Genomic DNA, 10,679 nt, shown 5'->3' on the forward strand with positions numbered 1-10,679 from the left:
TTGGTCACTTTGCTTATAAAGATTTTTTACCCAAACCTCTAGGCCTTACCGTTGTTGAGATACAGCCGCTCCGTACGCTTAACGGAACACCCTGTATATGTGATAAAGCTTAACGTATTTTTGATGTATGTGTATTGCACTTGAGTTTTAAAATTAAATTTATATTCAACATAATTGTATTAGGTTCACAGCACGACGGTTTTTAAAATTATTCAAACCTACAAAAAATATTAAACTGTAAAAAAACCAAAAACACAAGGACGTTGTAAAATGAACTACAAAACGGATAATAATTTATATTTTATTAAAGAAGAGTTAGGAAGACAAATACAAAAAGTGCATGAAAAGAAACAGTATTTTAAGCTTAATGATTTACTTAATTTTGCAAGAAATGAATGTGATTTTACTAATGGTAGATCAAAATTACATAAAATTATAAAATCTATGGGATATAGATATAAAAAGATTAGCAATAGAAATGTGTTAATTGAACAACCACATATAGTTTCAAAAAGAATTACATTTTTAACGACATACTTGCAATACCTAGAATCCGGAGAGTATACTTTTGTTTTTCTTGACGAAACTTGGATTTACGAAAATGGCACCCAAGTTTATCAATGGGTAAATGAAAATGAAAGATTCGGTATTCCGCAAAGAGCAGAAGGCAAAGGAAAAAGATTTACAATCTTGCACGCAGGCACTTCGTCAGGGTTTTTGCCAAATTGACAACACGGAGCACAGAGATTATCATAAAAATATGACGTCAATTATTTTTATGGAATGGGTGAAAAATCAATTACTTCCAGCATTAAATAATTTGGGTGCGAAGTAGTAATGGATAATGCTCCATATCACTCAAAACAAAGCGAGAAAGCTCCAAGTTTCTGCACAAAAAAAAATGATATGAAAAAATGGTTAACTGAACATAATATACAGTTTGAACCAACCTTAAATAAAAAATCGTTATGGGAAATAATCCGTTATTACAAGCCTCAAATTGAAAAATCCTTTGAAATTGAAACTGTTCTTCGCCTTCCTCCATACAATTGCCAATATAATCCCATGGAACTATGTTGGGCGTTCTTAAAAACTTATTACAATAAACATGTTCAGTCCAGCTCGGAGAAAAAGATCTGTCGTGTCAAGGAGACTTGGCAAAAAGCTCTTGGTCATTACACTCCGGAGATGTGGGCAAACACTGTGAAGAACTAATTAAAAAAGATTGCACAACATTAATGGGAAATTCATTAATAACTGGTTTACCTCCTGTCATCATCCAACTAGCGGAAGACTCAGATTCTTCCAGTAATTCTGATTTTTAAACAATATTAAAATTTTAATTATAGCACTTAATTATGTTATCTTAATATATTGCTCACGAGTTTTAATTTCAAAACGTAGATATTAGCCAAGCGACGAGAGATTAGTGGCTTCGTCTTTAAAGTGACAATCAGTGACAACTTCGTTTAGAATATACACAACCTTACTTATTATTTAGTGGAAAATATTATAAAGCGTGGTCATAGAACATGGTATCTAGGGTGGTACAGACCGTTTTTTTATAAAAATTTGACAATGACAATTGATTTAAATAAAAAACAAATATTAGTTCTATACTCTGTTTTTAAACCAGGAGGAGTATTTTAAATTTGTCACCAGATTGACCTTGCACGTGATTGGTTGAATGCGAGGAAGGTTCACACACAGGCAATTTTGAATTTGAAGGTTAGGTAATTGATAATTCGACAGTTTCGTGTCATTATTGTATATTTTGTGTTCTTAAACCCTTTTTTATTATATTTTCAAATAAATACACTCATAACTTCAATGTTAATTTGTATGTATAATGTTGACAATAACAAACGAAAATAAATACAATAATAAGTAAATAAATAAATAATAATTATTAATTTAAATTTACCGCCAAAATATCTAGTGATATTTTCTGGTGATTTTTCCTAGTGTAAATCTGACTTTCGCGTTTACTCCTCCTGGTTTAAAAACAGAGTATAGTTCTAGTGCAAGTGTTAGTTCTAGTTTTAATTGTTATTCAGCGCTAAGTTGTATATTTTTAAGTTTCGGGTTTAGCCCTGTGTCTTCAGACGCTGAATGTTAGGTAAGGTTAGTTTTGTTTACAAACATTAATTATACCATGAAGTATTCTTTGGCAATTAGTAATGGCAATTATAGCGTGAAGTTTTCTTTTGTAATGTCAATTATAGCGTGAAGGAATGTTCGGTAAGGTTAGTTTTGTTTACAAACATTAATTATACCATGAAGTTTTTTTTGGCAATTAGTAACGGCAATTATAGCGTGAAGTTTTCTTTTGTAATGTCAATTATAGCGTGAAGGAATGTTAGGTAAGGTTAGTTTTGTTTACAAACATTAATTATACCTTGAAGTTTTCTTTGGCAATTATACTCTGTTTATAGGTTGATGCATATAGTAGAACAGGAAAACCTACTTTCTAACTTCCAATTTGGATACAGACAAGGTCGCTCCACAATTGATAGTATTGTTTTGCTTGAGAATGCTATTCAGGAAGCCTTTCTACAAAAACAGGTTTTGGTAGCGGTGTTTTTTGACTTAGAAAAAGCATATGACATGACATGGCGCCATGGAATAATGGTTCAATTGCACAGCTGGGGTTTACGTGGCATTTTGCCTATGTTTATTCAATCATTTCTTTCGGACCGTTCCTTTTGTGTCAGAGTGGGGAATGGGATCTCATCGGAGCATTTGTTGGAAAATGGCGTTCCTCAGGGTTCTACTTTAAGCGTGGCCCTTTTTCTCATTGCTATGAATGGTGTAATATCCAATCTTAACCCAGAAATAGGAACATCTTTATACGGGGATGACCTTTGTATATATTTGAACAACAACTTAACAATTCACTTCAGCCTGCCATCAACACTATATTAGAGAACACTATATCGATTGGTTATAAGGTATCTGTGCAAAAAACAAAGTGTGTTCTATTCTCTAGACGATACCGTCATCAAGAAAATCCCTCTTTGTATTTACAAAGTATCCGTATTGGTGTTGTTCCTGAAATTAAATTCTTAGGGATGATATTCGATGCCAAGTTACGATGGCAGAGCCATATTCAGTACATTATTTCGCGTTGTCGGAAATCCTTGGCTGATACTACAGTGCTGAAGATGTTGTATAAAAGTGTGATATTGCCTGTTATTGATTATGGTAGTGTGGTGTATTCCTCTGCAAGAATAACCGTACTCAAAAAACTTAATGTAATACACAATCTTGCAATACGGTACATAGTTGGGGCTTTTCCCACTAGTCCGGTTCATAGTTTGTATTGTGAGTCTGGTATTGCTCCTCTTCGCCATCGGCGTAATTGGCAAATTCTTAATTATTTTGTAAAAAAACGCATACAACCTGAGCACCCAATCTCTATATTGTTTTCCCAACAGCCACCTGTCTACAGATTAACAGCCACAAGACCGGCAATAGTAAGAGCCAAAGAACTGCTGGGAACTTTAGATTTTACGATGCCCCCCTTACTTTCTTTATGCAGTATCGAATTTACTCCTTGGCAGTTAAATAAACCCGTTTTCAATTTAAATCTAACATGTTATGCTAAAGAGAGTACACCACGGGAATTACTTAGAGCTGAATTTAGGAATATAATCAATGCCTATGATGATGCTGTTTTTATTTATACTGATGGTTCCAAAATGGAGAGTGGGGTTGGTTGCGCGTTTGTGGTTGGGGATAGTGATTATTCATGGAGCTTACAGAGTTTTGCGTCTATCTTCTTTGCGGAGTTGTATGCCATCTTCTAAGCTCTGTTATTCATCCGTATGAGTCATAATGGAAATAACTTTGTCATAGTTACAGACTCGTTGAGTGCTCTTAAATCTTATAATGATTTAAGACAGATCGTATTTATATGGGTGCCCGGTCATATCGGCATTGAGGGTTGGGTTGGGTTGGGGCAGATAAAGCAGCAGGACACGGGGTTGACGGTAACAGTGTTGACGTCAGTGTATGTCGTCATAAGGATGTCATAAGGCATCTTAAATCGCTGGTATATAACAAGTGGCAGAATGACTGGCAACACAATGAAAGTTTTCTACGCCGTATCAAACCCTTAATAAAACCTTGGAATCAGCCCATTATCTTCAATAGATTAGAACAGGTGAAACTAGCGAGATTACATATAGGACATACACAACTAACTTCCGGTTATTTGTTAAAACGAGAACCAAGACCTGTATGTCTGGGCTGCGAAGTTCATCTCACGGTAATGCATATCCTGCTAGACTGTGAATTATATGCCAACGAGAGACAATTACATAATATCTCATGTCTGGATGATGCATACGCGAATCCTGTTAATTTGATTGAATTTTTTAAGTGCATTGATTTGTTCCATCAATTATAAATACGGTGAGCGCTAAAGATCTTCGCTATCGAAGCGCTTCTAATATCAATAATAATAATATACTCTGTTTTTAAACCAGGAGGAGTATTTTAAATTTGTCACCAGATTGACCTTGCACGTGATTGGTTGAATGCGAGGAAGGTTGATTTTGAATTTGAAGGTTAGGTTATTGACAATTCGACAGTTTCGTGTCATTATTGTAAATTTTGTGTTCTTAAACCCTTCTTTATTATATTTTGAAATAAATACACTCATAACTTCAATGTTAATTTGTATGTTTAGTGTTGACGATAACAAACGAAAATAAATACAATAATAAGTAAATAAATAAATAATAATAATTATTAATTTAAATTTACCGCCAAAATATCTAGTGATATTTTCTGGTGATTTTTCCTAGTGTAAATCTGACTTTCGCGTTTACTCCTCCTGGTTTAAAAACAGAGTATAGTTCTAGTGCAAGTTGTATATTTTTAAGTTTCGGGTTTAGCCCTGTGTCTTCAGATGCTGAATGTTAGGTAAGGTTAGTTTTGTTTACAAACATTAATTATACCATGAAGTTTTCTTTGGCAATTATAGCGTGAAGTTTTCTTTTGTAATGTCAATTATAGCGTGAAGGAATGTGAGGTAAGGTTAGTTTTGTTTACAAACATTAATTATACCTTGAAGTTTTCTTTGGCAATGGGGTCATACACACTTATTAAATTTAGAGAAAATTTTTACGTCAAACGATATATGCAAGTATATGCATGAACACAAAGTAAAAGACATTTTTTGATCAATTTTATATTTTGCGTAATTTGAAGTGAAAAATAGCAAATATTCAAACGAAATAATTTCGCGGCTTTTCTGTGACCGTTAGATAGCGCTTGCGGTGTGACAGTGTCATTGAGGTCTTATATATAGAGACCGGATTTTAAGCATTATGCTTATTGCTCAATTTTATAAGCAAATATGAGATATTAAGTTTCTAGACGAATTACGCAAAATTAAGTATGTTGCGACATATTATTTAATGCTTTTTTTGCTTTTTTTGAGATTTTATGCTTTTTTTTATTTCGTGCTTATTTTTAACTTTTTATGCATGTTTATATCATTTTTAAGAATAATACAATATAATATAAAACAATATACGCGTAAAAACGTGTACATAGAGTAAAATTGGCAACTGTGTAAAGAGTCGCGTGATTCCCCGAAGTTTCCGATATCTCTGTTTACGTCATATTGTGTCGTATGTGCGTGGTACTTATTTGCAAAATGCCAAAATATAAATCAACCGTAGAAGAGTGGATTAGAGGCCACAAATAATTGAAAATTGACAATAAAAAGATTTTTTGTCAAGCATGTTCTAAAACTGTAAGTACAAATTTGCGAATTCAACATTACTTCGTCTTTTCTTAACTGTTTAAAACGTCATTTTATTTTGATGGCTCTTACGGGACGTTCTTAATGTCTTTAAAATGTGAATAAAATCCTTAACAAAATATGTTTTAATCAAGAACATAACCTTACGTCGTATGGACTTTAGTTTTAATAAACTACTCGCTTACTTTATTGCAGATCGTCTGTAACAAAAAATATGATATTACTCAACATTTGAAAACTGACCGGCATAAGGAGCACATTAAAAAAATCGAGGAAAATAAAAATAAGCAACACACTATTTCGACTTCAATAGCTTCAAGTTCTGGTTTCAATGAACAAAAACACTTTAATTTTGATTTGTGTAGTGCTATGATTAAATCAGATATTCCCTTGAATAAATTACAAAGTAGGTCTTTTAGAGAATTTCTAGAGAAATATTGCAAAAAAAATATCCCAGATGAAAGCACTCTCCGTAAGAACTATGTCGCCCCAGTTTATGATGAAACTATGCAACAAATTAAAAAATATATTGCAAATAACTATATATGGTTCGCAGTAGATGAAACTACTGATACGTGTGGGAGATATGTAGCCAAGCTTATTATAGGAGTTTTGAATGAAGATGTTGTAACAGAGGGTTTTTTAATAAGTTCAAAAGAATTAACAAAAACGAATAGTAATACGATTTCTAGATTTGTTCACGACGAGTTAAACAAGATTTTTTTGCCCGAGGCAGTTCCAAATGAAAAAAATTTATTAATGCTTTCCAACGCTGCAGCTTACATGATAAAAGCTGCGTCAAATATAAAAATTTTCTATTACAATTTAATACATTGCACCTGTTTAGCTCATGGACTCAACCGCATAGCTGAAACTATAGGATTGCAGTATCCGATGGTAAATACACTAATAAAAAATGGTAAACAAATATTTATGAAAGCTCCATTGAGAGTGCAATTGTTTAAAGAGACATTGCCTGACATTCCTCTACCCCCAGCACCAGTTTTAACAAGATGGGGAACTTGGCTAGATGCTGCCGTGTACTATGCCGATCATTTTAAAGAATTTCAAGGCATAATACTTGAATTTCAAAGTACAGAAAGCAAATCTATTGAAGAATGTCAGAGAGTTCTAAAAATACCCGAACTTGCACAACAATTGGTTTTTATTAAAAGTCACTTTAAATTTGTAAGTTAGTATATTCAATTTTTAGAAAAACAGCAGCTACCCTTAGTAGAATCCGTAAATATTATAAAAAATTTTGAAGCGGCAGCAAATAGTGTCCCAGGATCTATTGGTCAAATAGTAAAAGAAAAAGTGATTCAAACTCTCTCAAAGAATGAAGGATTCCAGACATTGTACAAAATATCTACTATTTTAAATGATTATACCAAAATTTAAATATGCACCAATAACAAGTGTAGATGTTGAACGTAGTTTTTCTACATACAAAAACATTCTAACAGACAGGAGACAGAATTTTAGCATAAAAACTTGGAGAAACATTTAGTTATTCATTCTTTTAAGCATTAATTAAGAAATCTTTTAAGCATTGTATAATAGCAGATAGATATTTATTATGTAAACGCAATAAATTGTAAAATATAAATATTAAATATATTATTATCATCATTATAACAAATTTTTATTTATTTTTTCTCTATTATCGTTTTTTGCTTAATTTTGTTTATTCTATGCTTTTTTAACCGATTGTGTGCCTTTTAAGAACTTTTTGTTTAAGATTTTCATGCTTTTTTAAGCACTTTTTTCCAGTTTTTTTACACTTTTTTATCCGGTCTCTACTTATATATAATCTAGAGTGCGTATGCTGTTGTCCCCACCACGCCTAAAATGAAGCCAGAAAGGTCAGCCATTAGATGTACCAACTTAGCGGGAAATTCGAAATTCTTATCTATACTTATGCAAGAATTTACATTATTAATAATTATTATTAATTATAATAATTTATTAATTATACGATATTTTAAAAGAACTTAATAATTTTTAGCCACAATCCTTATAATTAACATAAACTAAGAAGAAAATATTTAAACCAATTCTGATTGATCACGTTAACCTTTGCTTATAAATAATTGTTAGTTTATTTAAAAAAAACTGAACATTCTTTAATAATAAACTTTACTTGAACTTCAATTGAAGACCTCGGTGCAAGAAGGGAGTAGCTCCATTTATCAAGAGAAAGAGTTGTCCCCTTCTTACACCGAGGTCTTCAACTGTTAATTCCAAGTCAAGTAACCAGAAACACTTTATGGACTGTTGTAAATAATCGTCCAACCTACCAAATTATAAAAAACATATGTGAAACGAAAAGAATTCGAAAACTTTCATCAAAAATCAAATTTTAATAAAAATAACAATATGTTTATGAGAATTGTGAGGTTATAATTGTAGGTACAATAGAGACTTGAAACTATAGCTAAATTCAGGTCGGTACATCCAACATGTCTGACTTACTGATTACCCCCACCACCACCACATACGCTCTCTAGATTATATATAAGACCTCAATGGACGTAGGGCTAAATCCGAATGTTTCTAGTTGTCGGTCTAGTGTTAGTTCTAGTCTTTGATTATATATAATATGGATTGAGCTAACTGAATATATCTACTAACAAAAATGTGGCTCAAGGTGAATAGACGCAGATGGAAAGCGATAATGTGAAAGTGTAACAAAGATAGACACAAAACGGTACTAAACAGACGGGCGCATGCGCACAAAAGTGTCAAACCTCTTCTATTTGACGTTTATCGTTTTGTTGTGTCACAGCCAGTCACACCGTTATGTTTAAAAATGTATTGTTTCGTGTGCAAAGTTCGCGATAATACAGTTTCACATCACCTGTAAGTATTATAAATGTTACTTCTAATTGATAGTTTTTTATCTTATAAATTAACGCACGCCCATTATATATCAGTACGCTTCTATGTCTATCTCGGTTCGATCACCTTGCGCAAGCTATCTCTCTCGTTGGCTCAATCCATATTATATATAATCAAAGATGATATACAAATAGCCGTGTTAATGATAAAAATTTGTAAAAAAAAGTTCTTTAAAAGGAATTAAGTTGAATTAGGATACGTTCGAAAACGTCAAAATTTAAGAAAACCTCATTGACTTTATTTATTGGAGTTAAGAAACGATTTATGTCACAAATTAAAGATAAAAGACCATATTTTAAAGTATGATATAAAAATTGCCGTGTTAATGATAAAAATTTGTAAAAAAAGTTCTTTAAAAGGAATTAAGTTGAATTAGGATACGTCCGAAAACGTCAAAATTTAAGAAAACCTCATTGACATTATTCATTGGAGTTAAGAAACGATTTATATCACAAATTGAAGATAAAAGACGATATTTTACGGTATGATATACTTTGATTATATATAATATGGATTGAGCTAACTGAATATATCTACTAACAAAAATGTAGCTCAAGGTGAATAGACGCAGATGGAAAGCGATAATGTGAAAGTGTAACAAAGATAGACATAAAACGGTACTAAACAGACGGGCGCATGCGCACAAAAGTGTCAAACCTCTTCCATTTGACGTTTATCGTTTTGTTGTGTCACAGCCAGTCACACCGTTATGTTTAAAAATGTATTGTTTCGTGTGCAAAGTTCGCGATAATACAGTTTCACATCACCTGTAAGTATTATAAATGTTACTTCTAATTGATAGTTTTTTATCTTATAAATTAACGCACGCCCATTATATGTCAGTACGCTTCTATGTCTATCTCGGTTCGATCACCTTGCGCAAGCTATCTCTCTCGTTGGCTCAATCCATATTATATATAATCAAAGGTTCTAGTATTGCACTAGCACTATCACTCAGATTGATGGGAGTGCCCGCTATAGCCAAAAGAATCATTTTAATGCACACAAATTCGAAATGTTATCCACACCGTTGCGTTTTTTAATAATTATAAAGAGATGGCATAGCTAGGAACCAAATTCCTATTATATACACAAGTTTTCAGTGTTATCCAGCTAGCTTTTAATTATTTAGACAAGCTTTCAGTGATACTTATCAATTTTTAATCATTTCGAATAAGTTTTACACCTGTGAACCAGATATTAAGCATTTAGACATTGTATCAAAGATCACCAACAAGTTTGTAATTATTTAGAACAACCTGGCATAGCTATAAATCATTTTGTAATCATTTAGACAATATTTTAGACAATATCAACCAAGTTTTAATCACTTTGAAACATTTTGCAACATCATAGACGTGTTTTGAACGACATTCGATGCTGTTTCATATGGTTTTGAACAACTTGAAATAGCTATAGATCATTTTGCAATTATTTAGACAAGTTACCAACTAATTTGTAATCACTTTGAACAATTCTGCAACGTTATAGGTTTGTTTTGCACAAAAGAGTCATTTTAATGACACAAATTCGAAATGCTATCCACTCCGTTGCATTTTTTAATAATTATAAAGAGCTGGCATGGCTAGGAAGCAATTTGCAATGATATACGCAAGTTTTCAGTATTAACCAGCTAGGTTTTAACCATTTAGAAAAGCTTTCAGTGATACTTATCAATTTTTAATCATTTCGAATAACTTTTATACCTGGGAATGAGATATTAAGCATTTAGACATTGTATCAAAAATCACCAACAAGTTTGTAATTATTTAGAACAACCTGGTATAGCTATAAATCATTTTGTAATCATTTAGACAATATTTTAGACAATACCAACTAAGTTTAAATCACTTTGAAACATTTGGCAACGTTATAGATTTGTTTTGAACGACATTAGATGCTGTTTTATATGGTTTTGAACAAGTTGGAATAGCTATAGATCATTTTGCAATTATTTAGACAAGTTACCAACTAATTTGTAATCACTTTGAACAATTCTGCA

At 32.1% G+C, this 10,679-nt stretch overlaps 1 long non-coding RNA gene across 1 annotated transcript; it reads right to left on the reverse strand.

Moving 5' to 3' along the window:
• Window positions 1-340: 340 nt before the first annotated feature.
• Window positions 341-6,546, reverse strand: LOC139429617 (uncharacterized). The gene is made up of 3 exons (XR_011640185.1): window positions 1,267-6,546; window positions 951-1,211; window positions 341-887 (listed from the first exon to the last, which is right to left on the reverse strand). It is a non-coding gene; the product is annotated as an uncharacterized lncRNA (long non-coding RNA).
• Window positions 6,547-10,679: the final 4,133 nt, after the last annotated feature.

This window comes from Onthophagus taurus, chromosome 3 (assembly GCF_036711975.1).
Source record: "Onthophagus taurus isolate NC chromosome 3, IU_Otau_3.0, whole genome shotgun sequence".
NCBI lineage: Eukaryota > Metazoa > Arthropoda > Insecta > Coleoptera > Scarabaeidae > Onthophagus > Onthophagus taurus.